Here is an 11,339-nt window from a genome sequence, read left to right on the forward strand (position 1 = left end):
CCACTGTGCAAAGAGGCATTCACCCTCTAATTAATTAACTAATTCATCTGATCAATCCACAAACATATGCTGATGCTTTCTCTCTGCCAGTCCCTGTGCTGGGCAATGGAGACAGGATGACTCACACAGTCTCTCCTCCAACAACTCATCCCAGGGAATTTTCCTACCAAGAGTCTCTTGGTCCGTTCTAGCACAATCCTTTTTCTGAAGTGTTCTGTAGGTCCCCTTCACAGGACATAGGACATCAGTTAGAGGTAAAAATTTTAATGGATTTTCCCCCCCTGGGGGTATGGGTTAGAGACTTAAATAAAAACCATCCTCTTCAAGCCAAATAGCCTTGACTCTGTGAACTTGAATATTTTCCTGAATATGGGCTCTCCTCAGCTCCTTGCATGGTTCTCAGGAGATAGATTCTGCTCCCTGAATGGAGATCGCTCGGAAGAAATGGGAACACGATGGAATTTGGATAAAGAGATATAGACCATTTTTCCTACCCAGTAAGATATCCACATGGCCTGGTGACTGTTCTGGCTCTTCACATTGCAGAGAATTGGGTCAAAGATGAATCCCCTACACAAACATAAACACCACACACACACACACACACACACACACACACACAAAACTTATGTTCTGAGGGTCTCTACTATCCACTCGTTTCTCATCAAAATCTCCCTCACACAAGACAGTGAGGCTCACGCTCAGATGCTGAAGGCTTTGCCTTTTACAGGAGACCCTGGTTCCCTGGGCATAGGTGTCCCTTTAAAGTCAGCTCTTCCAAGCCTCCTCTGAGAACACCTGCGCCTGGGCTCAGTCTTGTCCTGCAATCCGGAGAGTGGATGTGTGCTAGATTCAAGGGCCTCTGGTGGAGATTTTTGAAAAAGGGGATGCAATGCCCCATTATTGAAATCTCTTTCAAAGCTGAAGAATCTTATCCTCAGTCTTTAGGCAATAGTTCTTCTCATCTTGAAAGCAGGGGATTCCTTTTCTTCATTCCAAGCCTCCGGGTTTTTTTTCCTTTTTGCAGCCTGTCCAGCTGTTTTTCCAGCCTGAACAGCTGCTGTCTCTGCTTACCCAACTGCTCTTGCAGGTCTCAACATGTTTCTTCCTTTGCCTCCTCTCCTATCTTGGCAGCAGGCCCAGTAAAAGAAGATACCAATAGTAACCAGCTACTCCAGTCAGGGTCACTGCCTGGGCTTTCCTCCTACTCCCGCTCAGGGACAAGCTCTGCTACTTCAGATTCTGTCTCATCTTCAGAGGTCCCATTAGAACTGACCAGGGGTCTTCTGTTGGTTTTGCCTGTTGGAGAACAAATGCTGCTGTCTCCTGCAAGCTCAAAGATTTGATATGAGGGAAAGGGTTCCTCAATGAGCATAAACATGATCTCTGCTTCCCATTCAATTGCCCCCACCTGCTTCTCTAATGCCCCACAGGTACAGCTTGTTGGCTTTGAGGGAGACCTCTCCACAGCTACCCACTGGGCTTTCCTGGGCCTGGGATTCTTGGTTCGGAGGATCTAGAGGATCTAGCCAAGAATATCTTTTGTTTTCCACTAATGGAAATCCCCATGAGGTCTCTGGATCTCCTTCCTTGTTTATAATCTAAGGCAGATTCTGTACGAGGGGCAATTTCCACCCACATCACACCCCTCAGGAACATTTGGCAACGTCTGGAGACATTCTTAGTTGTCATATGGGGGAGGAGGGATGCTCCTGGCATCTAGGAGGCAGAGGCCAAGCATGCTGCTAGGCATCCCACAACACACAGGAAAGTGCCCAAAAACAAAGAATAACCCTTCCCCAAATCTCAGTAGTGGAGAGGTTGAGAAACCGTGCCCTAAGGGTTTTGGTCTTAAGGAATCCATGATGTTATCACGAACCTGGCAGTCTATTAAACCCCATCAATTTCCTCCCACCCGGAGCCCAGAGGCTTCCCCTCCCCTGATTTGAACTTCAGAGAAATATCCAATTACAGTGTTTGATTTCAACTAGACCAGTAATAGTAATAACCTAATGACAAAATTTGATTCACCTTAAAGAAAACAAACCTTGCTTATATGTAGGTTGCCATATTTTGAAAATTTTGTGGAGTACATGTTAGTTTAAATTTTTTAACATTTCAACTCATTTGTTGAATGTTGGATGAAGCTGCCCTTTGAGACTTGGGAAAATAAAAAACTGTTTTACTAAAACTTAGTGATACAGTTTTATCTCAATGAAGGAATATGTGATTTTCCTTAGTAATTTTGTAGTGAAGTAGAAGAAATACTGACCTCTTTGAAGGTAAGATGTTTTACATCAGCAACAGTGCTTAAAGAATGAGAATGAATCTTATCTTTCTGTAAAGGCTTTTGACAAGATGTAGGGGTGTTCTTCTTTCCCCTTGACAATGGTAGAAGAAGTTATCTATAGACTGAAAAGTAGTGAAATTGCCTTTCTCCAAATGTTTCCTCTCAAGCCAAAGTTCTTGAATTTAGATTAGCCTCTAGAGTGACATTAAATAACTGACATCTATTGTATCTGAAAACTTTGACGTCAGAAGCCAGTTGCTCAGTCAAAAGCAGGTCCCAGAAAATGCAAAGGGAAGGAGTGTGTGAGAGTGGCATGTGTGATTGCAGTGGCCTCGAGCAGGTGTGCGGGTGTGTTAGGAGAGCAGGGCCTCTGAAAGGAGAGAGGGTGTCTATCAGGAGAGAAAAGAAGGCGAAAGGAAGGCAGCAGGAAGAATGAAAGGGCTAGAGAATGGTGATGGTCAGAGAGGAGAGTTCCAGAAAAGATACAGGACAGAAGGACAAACAAACCAGGGGATGGAGCAAGGAAAGGGGATAGCAGAGGGTCACAGGGATGAGAGAGAACAGGAGAGATGCACAAGGAACAAAACGTGGCAGCATACTCAATGTGGAATTAGAAATCAGAATTAGAAATTCCACATTCTCCAGTTATGCAAAGCAGTTTTGTGTTTTGTTTGTTTGTTTCTTTGTTTTGAGACACAGTTTCATTCTTGTTGCCCAGGCTGGAGTGCAATGGTGCGATCTCGGCTCACTGCAACCTCCGCCTCATGGGTTCAAGCGATTCTCCTGCCTCAGCCTCCCAAGTAGCTGGGTTCACAGGTGCCCACCACCATGCCCGGCTAATTTTTTGTATTTTTAGTAGAGATGGGATTTCACCATGTTGGCTAGGCTTGTCTTGAACTCCTGGCCTCAAGTAGCCCGCCCACCTCAGCCTCCCAAAGTGCTAAGATTACAAGCGTGAGCCACTGTGCCCAGCCTGGATTTTTTTTTTAATCGGAAAAAGATGAAGTTTTTCCTGGAGAGTTTCTTGATCCCTGAGTGCTGGGTGGATGGGAGAGATAGAGAAGAGTAGGGAGACGAGGAGCCAAGGCTGAAGGGCCTTCCCAGACTCAATCTTTGGCCTGAGTCCATCCTTGCCTCTGCAGTGTTAGGACTCTTGCTTTCCAATTACAACAACATTGGAGCTTTAGGTTTTGTTGAGGTGCTGTGTGCTCTTGCCCCAGCCTACTCCCTTGAACTTCTGGTTTTCTCTGAGCTTATATTGTGGTCAAGTCCATTTAGCCCCAAAGCACTTCTTTATTTTCTTCTTCTTCTTTTTGTATAACAGTGTTATTGAGATATAATTGACATATCATATAATCCACCCGTTTACAATGAACAATTTAATGGTTTTTAGTATATTCACAGAGTTGTACAACTATCCCCATGATCAATTTTAGAATGTTTGTATCATTCCCTGCCAAACGAAGCCCTGTACCCATCAGCAATCACTCCCCATTCTCCCCCATCACCCCAGCCTCCCGAAACCACTAATCTACTTTCTATCTTATAGATTTGCCTGTTCTGGACATTACATACAAATGACATCATACAGTTTCTGGCCTTTTGTGGCTGGTTTCTTTCACAGAGTGTTTTTTCAAGATTCATCCATGTTGTCGCATGTATTAGGACTTCATTTTTTTAAATTGCCAAATAACATTCCATAATATATCACAAGCCACATTTTATTTATTTATTCACCAGTTGACGTTTGAGTTGAGTTAACAAGATTTTATTGCTTACTTACAATGTGCTAGCATGGCAGTAAGCACTAGGGGTGTAAAGATAAACAAGACCTTCTCTTTGAAAGATGCGAGCATAGCGTAGACTTCTATAACTCAGAGCTCATTAGCTTTAGAAAAGTGCTCTCCTTGCAAGTGGGGAAAGGAATAGGAAGGATCACCAAGTGTGAAGTAAGTTGTAGCTCATTCATACACATGATAAATATTAAGACAGGCTAAATATCTTATGTTTTGTAAACATTTTTGTAATCCTTTTGATATTATCTTTAGAAACGTCTGTATCAGTAATTCTTTGTGAACATAGACACAATAGCCATAAAATTATTTTTAACTTTTTCTTTCTTAACTCTTTTTATCTCTCTCTTTTATAAAAAAAAAAAAATTATCTGGACAGTGACGTTTCTCTTTCTTCTATCCATTTTATGCTGACCCAACTTACTTAATTGGCAACTTAATTGGCAGCTTCACCAACTTAATTGGCAACTTCAGCACTGCTGCCTTGCCCACCCCACAACATATAACCTTACTCGCAGCACCTTCTTCCCTTCTTATTTATCCTGGGCATTTTCTCTCAGACACCCCATCCTTGCCTTGCCAGACACCAGTGATGACCCCAAGGCTCCCTCTCCCTCTTGGAGTGGCAGGGGATAGGGTACCACACGCCCCTTACCTGTAAGTTTCTGATTCCTTTTTTTTTTTTTTTTTTTTTGAGACAGAGTCTCACTCTGTCGCCCAGGCTGGAGTGCAGTGGCACCATCTCAGCTCACTGCAACCTCCGCCTCCCAGGTTCACACCATTCTCCTGCCTCAGCCTCCCGAGTAGTTGAGACTACAGATGCGTGCCACCACACCCGGTTAATCTTTTTTATATTTTTAGTAGAGACGGGGGTTTCATCGTGTTAGCCAGGATGGTCTTGATCTTCTGACCTCGTTATCTGCCCGCCTCCACCTCTCAAAGTGCTGGGATTACAGGCGTGAGCCTCCGCGCCCAGCCAGTTTCTGATTTTTCTTCACAACCCACCTTTTGAGGACTCTTCACTGGGAACAGGATTCATGGCAGAGCAAACTCCTAAAAACAGATTCCTGAAGCAGGCTCCAGGCAGTCTAATCAGCTGAGATACTTCCTTCCTCCTGGGCACTGGAGTCCTCAGGTCTTCCCTACCTTCTTCCTCTCCTCTGCCTCTTAACTCCCATCCAACCAACAACCACTTCTCTAAGAGCTCAGCTCGGATCAAATTTCCCCATCTCACACTGCTTGGTTTCAGATATTTGTCTTCCTATCCCTTTCACCTATAATAGAAAGTTGATAATAAAAATGCAGGTTTTAGAATATTTAACCAGCATAGATTAATTGAGAGTCGTGGCAGGCAGTGGTCCCCTCCTGACATTTATTGACATGCAACGTATCACTGTGCATAGGCTAACTAAATGACAATGGAAGAATTAATCTATGCTTAGTCTTGTCTTAGACTCATAGTAAGATTAGTAAGTAAGACACGCTGGAATGGTTATATTATATGAGACCCACTAGAAGATTATGCTCCATGGGTAGGCTCAGTGAACTCATCATTCAACAAGGCCGCCAGGAATGAGCTGGCAAGAGGTTCACCAAGAACACTAATCAATTCAGTGATACCTGTCCTCAGCAGGCGAGGTAGGGCTAACTGTAGTGAGGCACTCACAAAGTTGGACTTGTTAATGGTTATTTGCAGAATGGGGCCCCAAATAATGGAGACCTGGTAGCAGTCCCTCACCACCAGAAGTGGGGGGCCACAATTACTACAAAGTCAGAAGGGTAGCCAAGAGGCCTTGACCCACAGGGAGCTGTGGAGATGGTTTATAAAGCATGGAGCCCCGGAGGGCAGGAACCAACAAGGGTACTGTTTGACATCTATAATCAGAAGAAGTCAAGAATGAACGAATAAAAACCTGATGGCAATCACCCCAATAAAAAAAAGTCACGATCTTTCATTCAGTTCCCAGACCTGGAACCAAATTTCAGATCCAAAACACATTGATTGAGGAGTTGGCCAGGTGCCCTGGAGAAAGGACCCTGCAACGCCACAGCAAGTATATATTGCAATGAATCTCTCAGTCCTTCATCAAAGTACCTATGAGCAATACCCTGGTGACTACACACTGAGGAAGGGGGAATGCCCGGATGTTTCAAGTATTGCTGGACACAGGATATAAGTTGACATTGATACCAAAAGAGCCAAAGCTTCATCATGACCTCCTTGTTAGAGTGAGGGCTTACAAGTACCACGTAGTCAGTAGAGTCCTGGCTAAGGTCTAGCTTTCAGTTGGTCCACCGGGTCAATTGATACAACTTGTGGTCATTTTCCCAGTCCTGGAGTGCATAGTTGAGGTTGATGCACTTGTCCGTTGGAGTAGCCCCTGTAATTGTTTCCTATTATGCTGTAACAAATCACCACAAACATAAGTGGCTTAAAATGACAAAAATATATTATCTTACGGTTCTGGAGGTTATAAGTTCAAAATGGATTTTACTGGGCTAAAATCAAGGTGCTAGCAAGGCAGTGTTCCTTCTGGAGGGTCTAGGGAATAATCTGTTGCAGGGTTTTGTTTGTTTGTTTGTTTGTTTGCCTTTTTTAAATTCTAGAAGCCACCCACATTCCTTGGCTTAAGGTCTCTTCCTCTATCTTCAAAGCTAGCAACTGCATCACTCCAACTTCTGCCTCCATCATCCCATCTCCTTCTCTGACTCTTCCTGCTTCCCTATTTCCCTCATATGAACCTTGTGATTATAATGGGTCTGCCTGACAAGCCAGAATAATCTCCTGTTCTCAAGGTCCCTCATTTACATCTGCAAAGTCCCTTTTTCTGTTGAAGTAGCATATTCACAGGTTCTGGGATTTAGGACATGAGTATCTTCAAGGAGCCATCCTTCTGCCTGTCACAGCCCCACATGGGGTTCTTTGCCTGTGGAGTAACAGATATCATAGTAAAGAAGACCAAGTGGAACCCTCTGAATTTGCAAGCCCTCCCCTAGCCCTGGCCAAAACAGTTAATCAGAAACAATGTGGCATCTAGGGAGATGCCAGATATTAATGCTATCTTTAAGGATTTCAAGGAGGCAGGGCTGATAGGCCATAACATATATCAGTTTCATTCACCGGTATAGAGCCTGCAGAGACCAGATGGATCCTGGAGAATGACTATAGATTCCCACAAGATCAACTAAGTAGCCTTGATTACAGCTGCCCTGCAGAAGGCAGTATTATTGCTAAAATAGATTAATAAGGCCTCAGGTACAAGATATACCATCATTGGTTGGCAAACTCATTTCTATTCCACTCAGAAAAGAGTATCAGAAACAGCTTTCATTCCCATAGATCTGACAATAGTATTCATTTCCAGTTTTGCCTCTAGGCTATGTTAACTCTTCAGTCTCTATCATAATATAGTCTAAAGGATCTAAGGCACCTGGACGTCCCATAAAACAGTACACTGATTCATTACACCAATGGCATCATACTGATCAGACGTGACCAGCAAGAGCTGGCTAGTACTCCAGAGCTCCAGAGGTCTTACAAGGTAAGACATTTGCAATCTAGAGGTGGGAGATAAACCCTACAAAGATTCAGAAATCGGTCACTTCAATAATTTTTTTAGGAGTCAAGAAGTCAGGCATGTTCTGGGATATTACCTCTGAAGTAAAAAACTAATTGATGCATCTTTTATTACCTACCCCAAAGAAGAAAGGTGGGCCTTTTTGGGTCCCACATCTAGGAATACTGCTTGGGCCCACATACTGGTCAACACAAAAGATTGACAGCTTCAACTGGGGCCCAGGTCAGGAAACAGCTCTGTGCAGCCCTGCCACATAGTCCTGTCTAGCAGATTGATGTTGGAGGTATCTGGTGCACTAAAAGATGCTGTGGTGGAGCTTATTGCAAGGCCCATTGGAAAAACTGCAAGCAGGTCTCTGGGTTACTGGACCAACGCCACACTGTCTACAGCAAAGATTTATACACCTTTCAAGAAACAGCTCCTGGTACTCATTGGACCCAGGTAGAAATGGAATACTGGATTTGGGGGCAAATGACCATGCATCCACCACTGTGCATCATGAGCTGAATTCTCCAAGTCCTGTGTTGAAATAGGCTCAGCAGCAGTCCATCATAAGGTGAAAATTATACCGCTAAGACTTGGTCTGAGCAGGACTGGGGCCGTGAATAAACTACATGAGCAGGTAGCCCAGAAGCTCAAGGTACTCTCAACAATTTTTTCAGCTCATCAAAGTTATATGGGTCCCATATGATCAATTGAAAGAAGAGAAAATGTCTAAGCTTGGTTACTGCTATATCACCTTGGTATGTAGGCATGAACTGAAAATGGGCAGCAGCTGTATTACAGCCACTGAAAGACAGGCAAGAGGGACAAATCTTTCCCGTGGAAGAGGTGGATCCTCCTAATACCCTTTGTGAGGAAGAAAAGTGGCCAAGAGGAAAACATACACAGATTCCTGAGCAGGGGCCAATGGCCGAACTAGCTGGTTAGGAACCAAAAAGAAAGGACTGAAAAATTGGAGACAAGGAAGTCTGCAGTAGAGGCATGAGGCATGTAGATGAACATGAACATGGCTCAACCTCTGGTGATATTTGAATTATAAGTTAATGCCCACCAGAAAACATCTATCATGGAAGAGAAAATAGACAACCAAGAAGACAAAATGATTTGACCATTTGGCCAAAATCTAAATTTTTGTAGGGTTTATCTACCACCTCGAAATTGCAAATGTCTTACCTTGTAAGATCTCTGGAGTACTAGTCTCTTGCTGGTCAAGTCTTATCTGCATGATGTCATCGGTATAATGAATCAGTGAAATGTTTTTTTTTTTGAGACTGAGTTTCGCTTTTGTTGCCCAGGCTGGAGTGCAGTGGCACAATCTCAGCTCCTGAGTTCTCTGCCTCCTGAGTTCAAGCGACTATCCTGCCTCAGCCTTCCTGAGTAGCTGGGATTACAGGCATGCACCAGCACACCTGGCTAATTTTGTATTTTTAGTAGAGACAGGGTTTCTCCATGTTGGTCAGGCTGGTCTTGAACTCCCGACCTCAGATGATCCACCTGCCTTGGCCTCCCAAAGGGCTGGGATTATAGGCGTGAGCCACCGCACCTGGCCGAATCAGTGTAATGTTCTATGGGACAGGTGGCAAGCCTGTCATTGGCCACCCCAGAAGTGGTATGATGGGCACATAAATGGAGAGATGGAAGCTATGCATAGGCCCAACAGCATGCATTCTTACTGACTGTGACCAGTGTAGCCACCGTCACCTCTGAATGTCCAGTCTACCAGCAACAGAGGTCAAAGCTAAGCCTTGGAAATGGCACTGCCCCTGGAGGAGACCACAGGGCCACAGAGTGACAAGTCAGCCTGTATTGGGCCCCTCCATCTTGTAAGAGACAGCTGTTCAACCTCTCTCTAGGTTTCAGGTCTCATTCCCTTCCCTAGACTGGCCCTTGCCCCACTCACAGATCCTATTAAACTACCTGGCTGGTGACTTTAGCCTTGACCCTTACTTTGGCAAATTCCTATCTTAGCAAATTCCAGTCTTAGCTTCGGAAGTATTACTGCTACTTATCCAATATTTATCCCTCTTTACCTTTTATCTTTACAGAAATAACACAGACTTTGTTCAGGGTGACATTGCTTAACTATAAATGTTTGATTTCCCAACGATATGAACAGTTCTGGTCAATGAGAGATAGTCCCTGAATGAAAAGGCAGAGGCTCACCAGGAAAGTGCCTCTTTACTGGCCGTCCTTGCCATTTCACTAAGCTTTTCCCTCCTTCTTCATGCTTGGACTACAGACAAGAGGTCTGGGGTTGTGGCAGCCATCCTTTGACCCTGAGGCATCAAGCATTTAACAAACAACAGAGCAGAAAGATATAAAGAGCTGTGGTTACTGATTGTGTCTCTGAGAAACCAGAGCAGCCCTGATCTGCTTACTTTGGGGCTGCCTGTGTGTAAGGCCAGTCAAACCCTGCTTCAGCCACTATAGAGGGTTTTCATCCATTTGATCTCTTCTTTGGATGGAATTGCTTCGAATCTGACTGGCACTTGGCCCTAAATAGCATTAATAGATACTGAGCTGTTGAAATGAAACTTTTACGACAATAACACATTGATGTATGTGCTCCTGCAAAGGGATTTTAAATACTACTAATAATAAATGAATCTTAAACTGAAAAAAGATATACTGGAGTCATAAACCCCAGTATCTCAGAATGTGATCTTATTTGAAGATAGGATCTTTTTACAATGATAGTCCAGTTAAAATGAGGTCATGAGGGATGGGTCCTAATTCAATATGACTGATGTCCTTATAAGAAGTGGAAATTTGTGGATGTACATATACAAAGAAGACAAAGTGAAGGCGGGAGAAGGCAGCCACATACAAGGCTGAGAGGCCTGGAACAGATCCTTCCCGCACAGCCCTCAGAGGAAAGCAATCCTGCTGACACCTTGATACCAGACTTCTTGCCTCTAGAACTGAGAGACGATAAATTTCTGTTGTTTACGCCACTCAGTTTGTGGTACTTGGCCCCCTTGCCAAATGAATACAGGAGGATGTTCTGTTCTTTGAAACTGGATATATCTCTGTATGATACAGCCAGGTAGTCTCCCAGCTCTGCCACCAACCCTATACCCACCCTAAATGTGACCTCAACAATCATCAGATATATTCAACATTTGGAAAAATCTCAGTAACTAGACAACTGTCCAGTGGACTTCTAGGGACAGCCAGTAAATGTAAGCTTAATGAGCCATTAAGAACACTGAATAGCTGGAGAGATTCTCTGCACTTTGCCTCAGAGTTCTTAGCAAGGGGCAGGGGTTGAGTTCCTCTCTCTCACACAGGGAGCCCATGCCTTCCTTAATTGCTTCAACTTGTGTACAGATTGCCTGTGGCCATAGAGTCCTAGCTAAGTCTTGATGCAGTAAGATAGCACCACACAATGATGTGGTTTTGCATTTTTACTGTCCTGTGCTCTAAATCCTGCATACTTTGCTCTTGTGAGAAGCTTCTGAGTTTGATTGATTCATTTTGGAGATTGGTCTGGATGCAAAAGCTTCCATGTTCTGATCATTAAGGAAGGATTAATTGAGTTGCCCTGGAAGGGACTTCATTGGACTGGTTTCCAAATTTAATATATGGCCTAGTTCCACCAAGAACCTGGATTATTCACTCTCTTATAGTGAGCTATTTGGCAGCCCCAATCTTACTAAGCAGAGGGCAAGATAT

Source organism: Macaca thibetana, chromosome 7 (genome assembly GCF_024542745.1).
Source record: "Macaca thibetana thibetana isolate TM-01 chromosome 7, ASM2454274v1, whole genome shotgun sequence".
In the NCBI taxonomy this organism is placed as follows: Eukaryota; Metazoa; Chordata; class Mammalia; order Primates; family Cercopithecidae; genus Macaca; species Macaca thibetana.